Here is a 15,382-nt window from a genome sequence, read left to right on the forward strand (position 1 = left end):
AGGCTAGGCTTGGGTTCGGCTTGGGACCAGGGCTAGCTAGGGACGTGGTTGAGTCAAGGGAAGAGTCCTAGCCACACTAGGACTCGAGACCAGGGGCTGGGGATGAGTCTTAGCAAGCTAGGACTCCACCCGAGAACAAGCTATGGAAGTCAGGCAGATTGTGCAGCAGCGTGCAGGTTTAAGGGGCTCGGCCAGGGGCTTTGGGCTGGGCTAGGATATGTCCTTAGGGTCCTAAGAAGGTGCACAAAGGGCTGGTTCAGGATCTGGTGTGGTTGGCTAGGTCCTAGCAACAGAAACGTGGAGTCCATGGTAGGTGGGTTTCTCGGCCATATTATGTTACTGCTGGTGGAGCTTAGGTTTTGGAGCTTTGGGGTCAAGTACTTAGGTAATAGGGGTCATAAGAGGGTGCAAAAGGGTCTGGGTAGGCACTGGAGCGGCATGGTTCACTGCTGGCTCAACTGGAGGCAGAAAATGTGAGGATGGTAGCAAGGGAGGAACGCACGGGTGCTGTCCAGTACAACCCCTTGCTGCTTGGTTCAAGTATTCGGGCTGGGGGTGGCTTGGTTCAAGGACTATTCAAGAGTCAATAAGGGTCATGGGTGCTTGGTGGTTAAGGGCTAGTAGAGTCCTAGGCGGCTAGGAAACCCAAATCTGCAAGGACACTACAAACGCACACACGCATGCACTTGGGGTCGAGTTCCAGGAGGTTTTTGAGCGGGCTAGGCTGGTTTTTGGGCTGGGCTTGGTCAGTACGGTCCCTAGGTGGGTTGGCTTGGGTTTGGCTCAAGGTGGCTTGGGCATGGCTCAAGTAAATTAGGAGATGGGTCGATGTGTTCGATAAGGTGTCTATTTCAAAAATTATAAGGGTAAAAATGAATCAATGGGTCCACGGGTGTGGCTCATGACTTGGAAGGGTAGAATAAATCATAAAAAGGGTATGTTAAAAATTTAGAATGAAAATATTGAGTTTTGTGTTTATTCAGGATTTAATCGCTGCAGGAAACGCTAATTATCGAATTAATTGAAAAGCCTAGTTTTAAGCTTTATAAAATTATGAAAAATTATATTTAAGCTCAAATAATTATTAGAAGTCTAAGTTTTTAATATGAGAATTTTATATTAAGGTTTGGTTTAATTCGGGATTAAAACGCAGTAATAGGTCTTATTTACAAATTAAATTAAAAGACCTATTTTAAGATAAATAAAAATATGAGAAAATTCATGTAGGCTTAAATAATTATTTGGGACATGTTAGAGTCAATTGAATTAAGAAAATGTCAGAAACGTGAAATTTTTCGTCCAGGGGTAAAACGATCATTTTACACCTAGAAATTAGTAAACGTCATGGCAGTGTCCTGAATGCTGTTCTATATGCTAATATGATTGTATATGTTTATGAATTTTTATATGTTAATATATCAATTTTAAATGTTTATGAAATTTTTATGTTTATGTATTTTTATGTTAAAATGTTTATTTTTAACGTTTATGATTTAAATGTTTATTTTAAACGTTTATGATTATAAAATATTTATTTTAAATGCTTACGGATTTTTATGGTTTAGCATTGGAATTTAAAAGATATGTTGCATACTTAGTTTCAAAATAAAACGATATTATTATGCATGTTTTTATTAAGTGATGGAAATACGAAATGTTGAAGGACGTGAAGGGATTGTGACTAAATATGTTGGAGATATCGTGAGGGTTATGGTCCCAGTGGAAGCCCGATGATCGTATTTCCATTGATACGAATACGATTGGAGATATCGTGAGGGAAAAGGCCCCAGAAGGAGCCCTTTTACGGGAGAAGGCCCTAGAGGGAGCCCGACGATCGTATTTCCAAAGACACGAATATGTTAATACGTAAGGCCAAGGCTCAGTTGACCGGTGAGGGTGTTGCTGGAGTCCCCGCCGCCCAGTACTGTGGTTACGTGTAGATGGATCCATCACCCAATACGTTTAAGAATACGAGTCACAATCACGATCTGAATTCAACAAACACGAACAGGAATACGAATATGAATATAAATATGAATATGTTGATATGAAAATGTTTAAGAAAATATTTATGAAAAGTTTATGAAGATGTTTATATTTCAAGTGATGCATCATTATGAAAATGGTTTTATTTAAAATTTATGCATCATGAAAATGCTTACGAAAATGTTATTGTTTAAAATTTATGCATCTTCATGAAAACGATATTTGTAAGTACAAGTATTTTTACTGTTGCATGTAATCTGTATTATGCATTACTTGTTATCAAGGATATGACGTGTTGAGTCTTTAGACTCACTAGGTGTGATTGATGCAGGTACTATTGATTATGAATATGTTAATGGAGGTCTTGATGGTTGACTTTGCTGGACTGAAGGTGCACATAACCCGAGGACCGACGCTAGTTTTCCGCACTAGTTTATGATTTATGATTTTAAATTATGTTAAATATATTTTATGACTTATATTTATGTTTTGAGATGTTTTTGAGAGATTATAGTATGGACTGTATTTGTCAAATATATAGTTGGTTGTTTTATTTTTAAAATAGTTCCAAAATATTTTATGCATGTGTTTATGCAACTCGGCCGACTTAGTGAGGTTTGAAAAAAAAAATATTTCTAGTACTTTTTAAGCAGACATTTCACTTCTTCTTCTCCTCCTAAAATTCAACAAGCTTTAACTGAAGATGTTCCGGAAATTACAGAAGTAGAAACAACTGACAGGGCGTTAGTAATTTTTGATAAAAAAAATCGGGAAGAGGCACCATAAACCTCTGGAGTCATGTCTCCTGGTATTCACATAGAAACTGAATCTATGTTTGAATAAATTCCAGCCATTCAGAACAATCTGGTCAGTATGATGACTTCTATTTCGGGCATCAAATCAACTCAGCTGGCACATACAATGAAGATTGATACAATTAAGGAGAACACGTTCAAGAGTCTTCAAAATATCACATCCGATGTTACAACCTTGTTCTTCCATTTGGATCAAATCAAAAAGGACAAAGCATCAGCAGACGCACATTTTAAGACACAAGAAATGTTCAATAATCGCTTCGACTTCTTGCAAAACTCTCTCACCAGATAAATAGACATTATGCAAGATCTTCTAATGAACGCTGTTTCTACCATCAGCTCAGAGGTTAAATCTTTATCCAAGAAGGTGGAGGCGTTTGACAAAAAAGGGAAAAATGAAAAAGAAAAAGACCAAAAATCAGAAGACGATATTGATAAGATTATAGAAGATTTTTGAAGATTCTTGAAGATTATTTCATTCTTTTATTCTTTGTACGAATCTGTACATTAGAAGAATTATTGTATCTACAAAGAGTTCGAAGATTAAAAGCACAAATTTTCAAAGGCAACTAAATTTTGTACGAATCTGTACATTGGAAACTATATTGGAAACTAAATTTTGGTTGTTCTTTGTACGAATCTGTACATTGGGAACTAAATTTTGGTTGTTTGACAAACTAAGTGCTTGAAATTCAACTGATCGTCTATAACTGAAGTTTAAAGAGCAAATTTTCAAAGGCAACTGAAACCAGCTGAACTGAACTAACGCGGACAACTGACTGATCAGTTGATACATTCAGTTATGATCTTATCGGCTATTGCTTATCATCTGATCCTTAAGCGGTACACATCAAGAAAAGGACGTTCAACCGACAATAGTACAAAAGTAGACTGCAACAGATAGTGGGAACGCCGCAATTCAGCTGCCGTGTACTAATGTCAGAAAAATTTTGACATGACAAAACAACGGATAAAAAGATTCAAAATCTACCAAATGTTACCGTTAAAGAGAAGCCTATAAATAGCAGAGAAGAGCAGCTGAGACAAATAACATATCAAAGTTCTGAATATCTAAACTCATCAAATCTCAGGAAGAATTCAGCTGCAGTGTACTAATGTCAGAAAAATTTTTGAAGGTTTATGTAACGTACCGTACTTTTTACTACTTAAAATTTGCGGAAGAATTAAAAATTTTCTTAAATACGAAGGTGAACCATCAATTTGGTTACCCCGTTTGTTCAACCAAACTATTTGAAATAAAAGATCACCAATAAAAATTTTGTTAAGATAAATGCTTTTTCAAAACATCATAACCAAAACAAAAAATAAAAATAGTTTAAGCATTGCATGAAAACTTCAAAACATGGCGGTCCTCGGGTTTAGCCTCTCGCTAAGTCCAAGCCTGCTCCTTGGTCACCACTCCTGGTCTCCTCGAAATCATCCTCACCTGCATCGATCAAGTCTAGTGAGTCTAAAGACTCAACACGTATAAACTAGAAGTAACGAGTAATACATAATAAAACCACATGCAACTTTAAAATAGGACGTACATACTGAAACTGAACATAAATCAAAACTTGCACGTACATACATACATAGACGTGCCATCAACGTAGAACCTTTCATAAACATGATTGCTTTATACATACACGAGCATACATAATATAATTTTGCGTAGAGACATGTTTCAAAGCAAGTGACCCATAACATAAATTGCTTGATCAGACAAAACCACAGTACTGGGCTGAAAGGAAAAAATCCACTGCCACATACATGATATCCCCGTTTATGCTTTAACTGGTGGATTGGTCCCCGTTCATGCTTTAACGCTTTCCAATCCTGATCTAAACCCATTCATGCTTTGACGGGGTGGATTGGTCCCTGGTCATGCTTTAACGCTTTCCAATCCCATACGTAATTAGTCACAAGACATTTAGCATATCTCAAAAACTTAAAAGTATTTTCTTTTCACGTCGAACATACATACTTGGAGTTGAGGGATTCGTTGGATCTCGCTTGGGGCCACTGCTGCACATACTAACATGATTCACGCACTTAATAATTCATAGCTTAGACGTATTCGTTGTGCTCACCACCCAAAAGACAATTTCTTATGACAATCTAAAATCGCTCGGGATTTGACCTCGTTTAATCATACTAACCATGACATCAAACCCCGAAACAAACTCTAACATGACATGTGAACATTTCCCAACCATAAAAGACATGAACTCACTATTTGAACTTGAAAAAAAGGGGAAACCAAATATTCGGACAGAAGGAGTGGCGTTCGAGCACCGAGCTTAAAAAAAATTAAATTCTCGACAGTGAGGGTTGCGCTCGAGCGGTAAAATGTTACCGCTCGGGCACCGAGTTTTCTGAAGCTCTACTCTCAGACAAAATGAGTGGCGCTCGGATGGTAAAAAAATTACCGCTCGGGCGCCGAGCGTACTGAACTCGCGATTTTCCTATTAATACCCTTAACCAAAAATACGATTCATGAACCAATCCATCGAGACTCATCCTAGGACACTATGAAACTGAATCGACTCCATAAAATGTCCCAAACGTTCCCAAAGAAACGACGCACCACACGCAACACAATAAAACCCATAAGCTCAAACTTTGACACCAAAATAGTTTTCACGACTACTCGTTCTTCCAAGTACCTAACGACGCAAAACAAAACATCAATGACCTTCCCAACATCATTAACCACATACCTAAATGCAGCAGCAATCACCCGTCAATCTCCAATGAAACCTGCAACCATAAAACTTCAAGAACACATCACTATCATATATTTTCATAAAACGCAGTTTGAGCAGTCCCACAAAAAAACGTCATAACTCACTCAATGTTTATCCAAATATTTCAAATTTACTGTCAAATCAAAGGTATCAAAAAGTTATACAATTTTTATGTTGAAAGTTTTCTCAGAATCACGACCTAAAAATCGCAGAATTTAAAAAGACAGCAAAAACGTTATTTTAGACCCAAAAAAATGGTTTCAAAAGTGATCTAAACATAATTGCTCAATCTTCTACACAACATTCACATGGTTTTCATACAAAATACATCGCAACGCATACTATGACATGATCGACGCAGGAAAAACAGAATATACGTGCCCTTTGATATTAAAAACTCACGATACGGCGATACCGAAGCAGAGATGATGTGAGAGACGATCCCGAACGACTTGGCTCAATTTTCTTTTAAGAAAACCAACGAAATTTTTGTGGAAATTCATAGGAGTGGGGCGGCTACTACTAGAGACAAGAACCCTAGTTTTCTTCTCTCTCAAAAATAAAAATCTGAATAATGAAGTGAGTGTTTGTTTAGGTGATTTTTAGTGTGTGCAAAAGTGCGTGTGCGTGTGATTAGTAAATTAAGGAGAGTAAAATTTGCTTAATTATTAATTAGCAACTAATTTTAAAATACTAGATCTCCCTTAACTTTAACAAAATTCTAATTGAAAATAAAATGTACATGTGCTAGACTTTAAAAAGTTTTAAAATTCTAAAATCGCTTATATAAATAATTTAGGCCTTAAACATGCTGAAACTAGATAAATTATTTAAAACGCCCTATTCTCAACTTAAAATAAATTACCATCTTTTAAAATATTTCCAAAATTCGTCGCCGGTCTCTTTCCCTCGATCCCGCATCGAATAAACTTCTGAAACATGAAACTCAAAAAAACATTTTAACGTGCATAACATAAACATTAAAATAATGCAATTTAAATAAATCATACATGGCTAAAACTCATTTTAAATTTAAATAAATGAACTAACAATTTAAATAATGCATGAGATTTACGTGTGCTGATTTGGGCTCTACAGTTCCTCCCCCACTTATATAAATTTCGTCCTCGAAATTAAATCTTACCAAACAACTCTGGATAGCGAGTCCTCATGTCTGCTTCAGTCTCTCAAGTGGCCTCTTCCACTGATTGGTTTAGCCACCGGACTTTGACTAGCTTCGTCACCTTGCTCCGAAGTCTACGCTCCTGTCTGTCTAGGATTTGGAGAGGTCTTTCCTCATATGACAGATCTGGAGCCAACTGCAATGGCTCGTAGCTCAGAACATGCGAAGGATTCGCTAGGTACTTCCTCAGCATCGAGACATGGAACACATTGTGTACCTCGGTCAGATTCAGCGGAAGGGCAACACGATAGGCTAGAGTCCCAACTCTGTCCACAATCTCGAAAGGTCCAATGAATCTCGGACTCATCTTGCCTCTCTTCCCAAATATCATAACACCTTTCATAGGTGCTATCTTTACAAAGACGTGATCACCTACGGCAAACTCTAGGTCTCTTTACCTCTTATCAGCATAACTTTTCTGACGACTCTGGACGGTCTTCATCCTGTCTTGGATCTTGACCACAACATCTACAGTCTCTTGAACAATTTCTGGACCAAGTTATGCTCTCTCACCGACTTCATCCCAATGAATCGGTGATCTGTACTTCCTTCCATACAATGCCTCATAGGGAGCCATACCTATAGATGCTTGAAAACTGTTGTTGTATGTAAACTCCACTAGAGGTAGATTCGATTCCCAAGTTCCCTGGAAATCGATCATACAGGCTATCAACAAATCCTATAATATCTGGATCACATGCTCAGACTAGCCGTCTGTCTGCGGGTGAAAAGCTGTACTGAATTGCAGCTTCATCCCCATGGCCGCATGTAGGCTCTTCCAGAAGGACGATGTGAATCACGGGTTCCTGTCGGACACAATGGAAACTGGGATCTCATGCAACCGAACAATCTCCCTGATATAGAGCTCCGCATACTGCGTCATGGAGAAAATTGTATTTACTGGAAAAACGTGCGCTGACTTAGTGAGTCGATCCACTATGACCCAAATGGTATTAAAAACTCTGACTGACTTTTGTAAACCAACGACGAAGTCCATGGTAATATTCTCTCATTTCCACTCAGGGATAGGGAGTGGCTTAAGCGTTCCCGCCGGCCTCTGGTGTTCTACCTACACCTGTTGACAAGTGAGACATTCAGACAAAAATCTGCGGATGTCTCTCTTCATCCCTGGCCACCAATACAAGATCTGCAGGTCTTTGTACATCTTGGTACCTCCTGGATGAATAGAATACGGATATGCGTGTGCCTCTGACAAGAAATCTTCTCTGATCGAATCAACTTTAGGCACCCACATTCTATCTCCGTATCTCACAATACCATCTGACACCGTGTAGAGTACACTACCCTTAGCTTCATCCTTCAGTCTCCATTTCTGCAACTTCTCATCTGAAGGCTGTCCCCTACGGATTCGGTCTAGCAAATCGGATTTGACTGTCAGATTAGATAGTCGGGGAGCTCTGCCCTTACGATAAATCTCTAGACCAAATTTCTGAATTTCAGACTGAAGAGCTCTCTGCACCGACAACTGTGCTACAACTGCCACTTTTCTGCTCAAAGCGTCTGCGACAACATTAGCCTTTGACGGATGGTAGCTAATTTTGCAGTCGTAGTCTTTTACCAGCTCTAACCACCGCCTCTGCCTCATATTTAGTTCTTTTTGCGTGAAGAAATACTTGAGACTCTTGTGATCAGTGAATATTTGGCATTTCTTGCCATACAAGTAGTGTCTCCAAATATTCAACGCAAAGACTACTGCGGCTAATTCAAGATCGTGAGTCGGGCAGTTCTTCTCGTGCACTTTCAACTACCTGGAAGCATAAGATATAACCTGACCATGCTGCATCAACACTGCGCCTAACCCAAGCTTAGACGCATCGGTGTATAACACAAAGTCTCCTTGCCTTGATGGCATGGCTAACACTGGAGCTGAAATAAGAGCTCGCTTCAAAGTATCAAAGCTCTTCTGACATTCATCACTCCACACGAATTTTGCATTCTTCTTTGTCAGTGAAGTGAGTGGCATTGCTATCGAAGAAAACCCTTGAATAAATTTCCTGTAGTAGCCTGCTAGGCCTAGGAAACTTCGAATATCAGATGGATTCCTCGGCTCAACCCATTCTTTGACTGCTGCTACCTTGGCTGGGGATCTACCTCAATACCAATGCTAGATATTATGTGACCAAAAAATGCTACCTTCTCCAACCAGAATTCACACTTACTGAAATTCGCAAATAACTTGCGACTCTGCAAGATCTACAACACCGTCCTCAAGTGCTGGCTGTGCTCCTCATGGCTCCTCGAGTAAATAAGGATATCGTCAATGAATACTATGACGAATTTGTCAAGATAGGGTTGAAATACTCGGTTCATGAGGTCCATGAAAATAGCTGGAGCATTCGTCAATCTGAATGGCATCACTAAGAACTCGTAATGCCCATACCTGGTTCTGAAGGCTGTCTTGTGAACATCTGCATCTTTCACCTTCAGCTGGTGATACCCCGATCGAAGATCTATCTTAAAGAACATTTCAGCTCCTTGCAACTGATCGAACAAGTCCTCGATCCTTGGTAATGGGTATTTGTTCTTGATCGTTACCTTGTTCAATTCTCGGTAATCGATACACTGCCTCATGCTCCCATCCTTCTTCTTTACGAAAAGCACTGGCGCGCTCCATGGCGAGAAACTAGGGCGAATAAATTCCTTGTCAAGAAGCTCCTGTATCTGCTGTTTAAGTTCTAGCATCTCGGCTGGAGCTAAGCGGTACGGTGCCTTAGAAATTGGCACTGTGCCTGGCAGAAGATCAATGGAGAAATCCACCTCTCTATCTGGTGGAAGACCTGTGACGTCGTCAAGAAAGTCGTCTGGGAAGTCTTTGACTACCGACACATATGATACAGCAGAAATAATGCTGGCCAAGAAGGCCTGACACCCCTTAGAAATAAGTCCCTGTGCCTGCATGCAAGAGATCATGCGAGGGAAACTTCTCCATCTGTCTGGCTCAAAGAGAAACTGCTCCATACCCATAGGTCTTACTAACACTGGCCTTTTCGGGAAATCGATCAAAACTCTGTTCTTCGTCAGCCAGTACATTCCCAAAATAATGTCAAACTCTAGCATCGGCAATACTATCAGGTCGGCATACACCAGGTGACCCTGCAGTTCTAGATCAATATCTCTGACCACACTGGTAGCTAACAGTTCTTCCCCTGATGGAACTGTCACCGAGTAGTTCACGTCAAGGCCGATAGACTTGATGTCTAAATGATTAGCAAATGTCTCCGAGATTAAGGAGTGAGTGGCTCCCGAATATATCAGGGCCTTCATGGCTAATCTCTTGATGAAAATATTTCCTGAGAGACGTTAGCACCACACCAAACTTACATCCCAAATTCTAACATTAACCTTATGCAACGAAAGACACCAAAATACTGGCTAGAACACTAATAATCCCAAATCCAAAAATAATCATGCATGTATGACAAAATTTAATACTGCTAAATTAAATAAGTTACCAGTCAACAATGTCGTGTCTGGGTTCGCCTCTTGAGCATGCATGGCGAACACTCTGCCCAGAGTTGGCTGCCTCCACTGTGGGCACTCTTTCAACATGTGGTCACTGGTCCACATTTAAAGCACTTGCCTAACCCATACAAACACTTCCACGGATGCTGGCGGTTGCATTTAGGGCACACTGGGAAATTACCGGGCTTCTGAGGCGCCACCAGCTACTGAATTGGACTCTTGCCCTTTGGCGGTCCCTGATATGGCTTCTTCCCTGGTTGCCCTTGGTAAGGTTTCTTAAACGGAGGTCTCTGCTGCTGCTGCTGCTGCTCTTGCGGTGCCTGATAGGGCCTCTTGCCCTATCTATCATTCTCAATATCTCGCTGATCCTGTTCTGCCGCCAAAGCTCTAGACACGGCGACCGCATATGTAGTAGAACCAGCTACTCGGACGTCACGGCCCAAGATTGGCCGTAACCCATCCATAAAATGCCTCAGCTTTTCTCGGGCATCATTAGCTATTAGGGGCACGAAGTAACACCCCCTTTCGAACTTCCTCACAAACTCTGCAACGTCGCTGCCCCCTTGACTCAACGCCATGAACTCTCTGGTCAGCATGGATCGTACTTCCTCAGTGAAGTAATTGGAGTAAAACACTTCCTTAAACCCATTCAAGGTCAAAGTATGCAGATTTACTGATATGGACGCGCTTCCCCACCATAACCTGGCGTCCTCTGACAGAAGGAATGTAGCACACTGACCCGGTCTGCATCTGCCAGTTCCATGAAATCAAATATTACTTCGATGGACTTAATCCATTCTTTTGCTACCATCGGGTCTGTGGTCCCCGAAAACTCTTTCGGATTCATCCTCCTAAATCCTTCATACACCACCTCCGATTGGGGCCTTACCCCTGCACCCCTTGCTGCAGCTTGGTTCCCCGCGAACTGCGCGAAGAACTGTGTCATACCTGCAAGCATCTGCGCCTGCATATCCGGTGGTGGACGAGGAGGAGTGACCCTCTCTTCATCTCCAGCCTCTCTGTCCACAGCCCTTGCTCCCCGATTAATCATGCGTCTAGGAGCCACACTGTTCCAATAATTACCCAACACGTAAACCCGATATGCATGAACATGATACTAATAGCATAAGATACACGTAATTTGGATTAAAATATGCACATGCTGAAATCATGACATGATGCTTATTACATAACATAATTCAAAACATGAAAACTTACAGAATTGAGGTGTGACTTCGTGAGCTTCACACAACTGGCAGTAGGCATAATGATAGGTATGGTTTTCACGTGTTTTATTGCATTAGTTTTGTGTGTGTTTGCATTGCGCATGCGTACATTTCTTTTACATTTTGTTCGTTTTAGAGTAAGCTTTTACATTTGACCATGTCTCACTAGGGCGTGATGAATTTGCAGGAAAATGACCGAGAAACTGAAATCAGAGCAAAAGATGGAAGCCGAGGAGAAAAACATACAGAAAGGCTGGCGCCCGAGCGGTAGAATTTCACCGCTCGGGAGCGAGAGGTGATCCGCGCAGCAAAAGTCCAGAGAGGATGGTGCTTGGTCGGTAATTTTTTACCTTTCGAGCGCGAGAAATGATTTCCGAGAAGAAAATTTACAGAAGACTCGGCGCTCGGGCGGTAATTTTCTACCGCTCGAGCACGACTGCCGCATTCTCCAAGACATTTACAGAATGTGTGGCGCTCGAGCGGTCATTTTCTACCGCCCGAGCGCCACCTATTTTTGGAAAAAGTTCTTTGACGATTCCTTACCTTATTCTTGGGATGTGGATGATATGGAGGGGATCTTTGGATGTTTGGGAAGATTCGGACTGGATTGGGGAGCCGCCACAAGCTTTGGAGAGGACTTTTGCGCTTGGAGTTGAAGAGTCGAAGAATTCCGGACATCGTTCCTCGCATTTTTATCACGACTAGTATTTCTAATCTAGTTTCTTTCATTCAAACATTGTTTTGTTTAATTTTAAAGATGAATTCGAGTAGCTAAACGTTAAATATTTGTTGGGATTTAAGGGGATTCTACCCCAAACTTTGATATGATTAATTTATATTTCGATTAGTGCGTTATTCTTGATTATACTATTGTTTTATCGTATTGTTAGAGCGTAGCTAACTTTAATAACGTTTTTATATTGCGAGTGAGTTCGAGAGAATAGCTTGTGATAGGAACGAGTAGTATAATCCGTGGATCTACAATTTGCATAGATATATGAAATTGGATACGCGCCGATAGTCATAGTCCTAAGGGTCGAAAACTAGGGGATTTCATAGATCGGCATGCAATTCACTCTTGATAAATAATTAAAGACATTTAATTACTTCACTGAGTAGAATTAGTTTGGCATAGCTCGAGATAGTGTGTTCAATGAAATAGGAAATCTAGTCGGAAGGATAAATCACTAGCGAACGAATTAATTAATTAACGAGGGATAGGTGAACCGATATTCCCAACAAATGCATTTCTCATTGAATTTTAATCAACCACTCTAGATATAAATTCTTATTATTTAATTCTTGATTAGTTTATTTGCATATTTATTTAAGTATAGTATTAATAAGCAATCAATCAATTTTCGTTTCTAAAGATTTAATAACTGAAATAATAATTGTCAAATACAGTATTCAGTGGAACGATACTCGTACTCAGTACATTTTACTATTACTTGACATCGTGCACTTGCGATTAATATTTGAGCATACAAAACTATATTTTTATTAAAGATTCCACAGTGCAAGTTTTGCTCGATCAAGTTTTTGGCGCCGTTGCCGGGGACTGTAAATTCACAATTTTATTTTTAGTTATTTTCTTTAGCATTGTTTTATTTTTCTTGAGCTAACACTCCATATTTTATTTCAGATATCTTTTCCAGTGCATGCCAAAGTCACTTGACGTGGAGCTTGAGCAGTTTGACGCTGAAATTGAAAGAACTTTCCGCAGGAGAAGACATCAGCAGAGAATGAAGGAACTGATGGAGAGGCACGAGCAAGAGCATGAGGAGGAACACCATGAAGAGAGACATATTGAGATGCCACGCCGCATACCGATGCTAGAGTATGCCCAACCGTCTCTGGATGGTGCACGCCCCAGCATTGTGAGGCCTATTGTGCGGGCAAACCACTTCAAAATCAAGCCAGCTATAATTCAGATGATTCAGAATACAGTCCAGTTTGGAGGAACTGCAGTAGATGACCCAAATACGCACATCGCAGATTTTCTCGAAATTTGCGATACTTTTAAATTTAATGGAGTTTCTGATGATGCTGTCAGGTTACGTTTATTTCCTTTCTCCTTACGTGATAAAGCTAAAGCATGGTTAAATTGTTTGCCTGTAGGTTCGATCACTACATGGGAGGACATGGCGAAAGCATTTCTCATTAAATACTGTCCTCCATCTAAGACCATGAAGCTGCGGGCAGACATTACCACATTTGCTCAATTCGATCATGAGCCTTTATATGAGGCATGGGAACGCTTCAAGGATGTACTACGAAGATGCCCACATCACGAATTACCACTTGGGTTAGTCGTTCAAACATTTTATTATGGTTTTCTTACTCCTAACCATACTATGATAGATGTTGCGGAAACTTGTTGAGAAAAACTGCGGAAGAAGGATATGAGTTGTTGGAGGAAATGGTTGCTAGCAGTTATCATCCTCAATCTGAAAGGAACAACCAGCGGAGAAGTGCAGGAGTTCTTCAGGTAACTGATTTTTCTGCCATTACTGCACAACTTGATGTTTTGAACAGGAAAATAGATGGCTTGAACATGGGTGGCACAGCTATGCGTCTTCAAGAGATATTCTGTGAAAAGTGTGGAGGTGAACATTTTGTGAAGGACTGTCAAGATGAAAATCCCTTCTATGTGCAAAATGAGGCACCGGTGAATCAAGTGGGAGTCCACAACCGTCCAAGGAATGATCCATATTCGAACACATATAATCCTGGATGGAGGCAACATCCCAACTTCTCATGGGGTGGTCAAAACAGTCAGAATCGACCACAAGGAGGACAACCATATGGGAAACAACCGATGTACAGATCTGACCCTCCTAGAGAAGAGAAATCCAATTTGGAGCAAATGTTGTCTAAGTTCATTTCATTTACCGAAACTAGACTCCAAAACCAACATGCATCGATAAAGGGGCTCGAGAATCAGATTGGACAATTAGCAAAGATGATAGCAAGTAGAGAGCCGGGCACCTTGCCAAGTAACACTGAGACTAACCCGAAAGAGCAAGTGAAAGCCATAGCATTGAGGAGTGGAAAAGTGCTTGAACAAGAGGAAAAAGAAAAAGAGGATCAAGGAAAAGAAGCGGTTGATACGCACACAGGTAAGTTTTCTAACTCTACACCAGCACCCACTGCACAATCCAAAAATTATACCTCCTCATTTTCCTGGAGCATTGAAAAAAGCAAAACTTGATGCGCAATTCGGTAAGTTTCTTGAGGTATTTAAAAAATTGCACATAAATATTCCTTTTGCTGATGCTTTGATGCAAATGCCGAGCTATGCTAAATTTCTGAAAGACATCTTAGCTAATAAGAGGAAGTTGGAGGTTCACATGACGGTAAAATTGACTGAGAATTGCTCTGCATTGGTACAAAACCAGATCCCACCAAAGCTAAAGGATCCAGGGAGTTTTTCTATACCTTGCATGATTGGTGATGTTGTTTTTCCTAAAGATTTATGTGATCTTGGTGCGAGCATTAATCTTATGCCTTTATCCGTATTCAGGAAACTTGAATTGGGCGAGCCTAAACTGACACAGATGTCCTTGCAACTAGCTGACAGATCCGTCAAACATCCACGAGGAGTCAGAGAAAATGTGTTGGTGAAAGTGGGAAAGTTTACATTTCCTACAGATTTTGTGGTGCTTGACATGGAAGAGGATAGGGAGATGCCTTTGATTTTAGGGAGACCGTTCATTGCAACTGGCAAGGCCGTGATTGAAGTGCAAGAAGGGAAGTTGAGATTGAGAGTGGGAAATGAAGAAATCACTTTTAATGTTTTTAACGCTCTTAAGAACACACTGCACACTAATGATTGTTTTATAGTTGATTCATCGGATTCACTTGTGTGTCAATTTGTGCAGGATGCTATGAAGGATCCATTGGAAGCCACTCTCACCACTGAATTGAAGGAGGATG

General features: G+C 40.4%; 1 non-coding gene across 1 annotated transcript; it reads right to left on the reverse strand.

The window, feature by feature from the left end:
• Positions 1-13,636: 13,636 nt before the first annotated feature.
• Positions 13,637-13,742, reverse strand: LOC140965329 (small nucleolar RNA R71). The gene has a single exon (XR_012173023.1). It is a non-coding gene; the product is annotated as a small nucleolar RNA R71 (small nucleolar RNA).
• Between the last annotated feature and the right edge of the window lie 1,640 nt (positions 13,743-15,382).

The sequence above is a fragment of the Primulina huaijiensis genome, chromosome 18 (assembly GCF_012295235.1).
Source record: "Primulina huaijiensis isolate GDHJ02 chromosome 18, ASM1229523v2, whole genome shotgun sequence".
Taxonomy (NCBI): domain Eukaryota; kingdom Viridiplantae; phylum Streptophyta; class Magnoliopsida; order Lamiales; family Gesneriaceae; genus Primulina; species Primulina huaijiensis.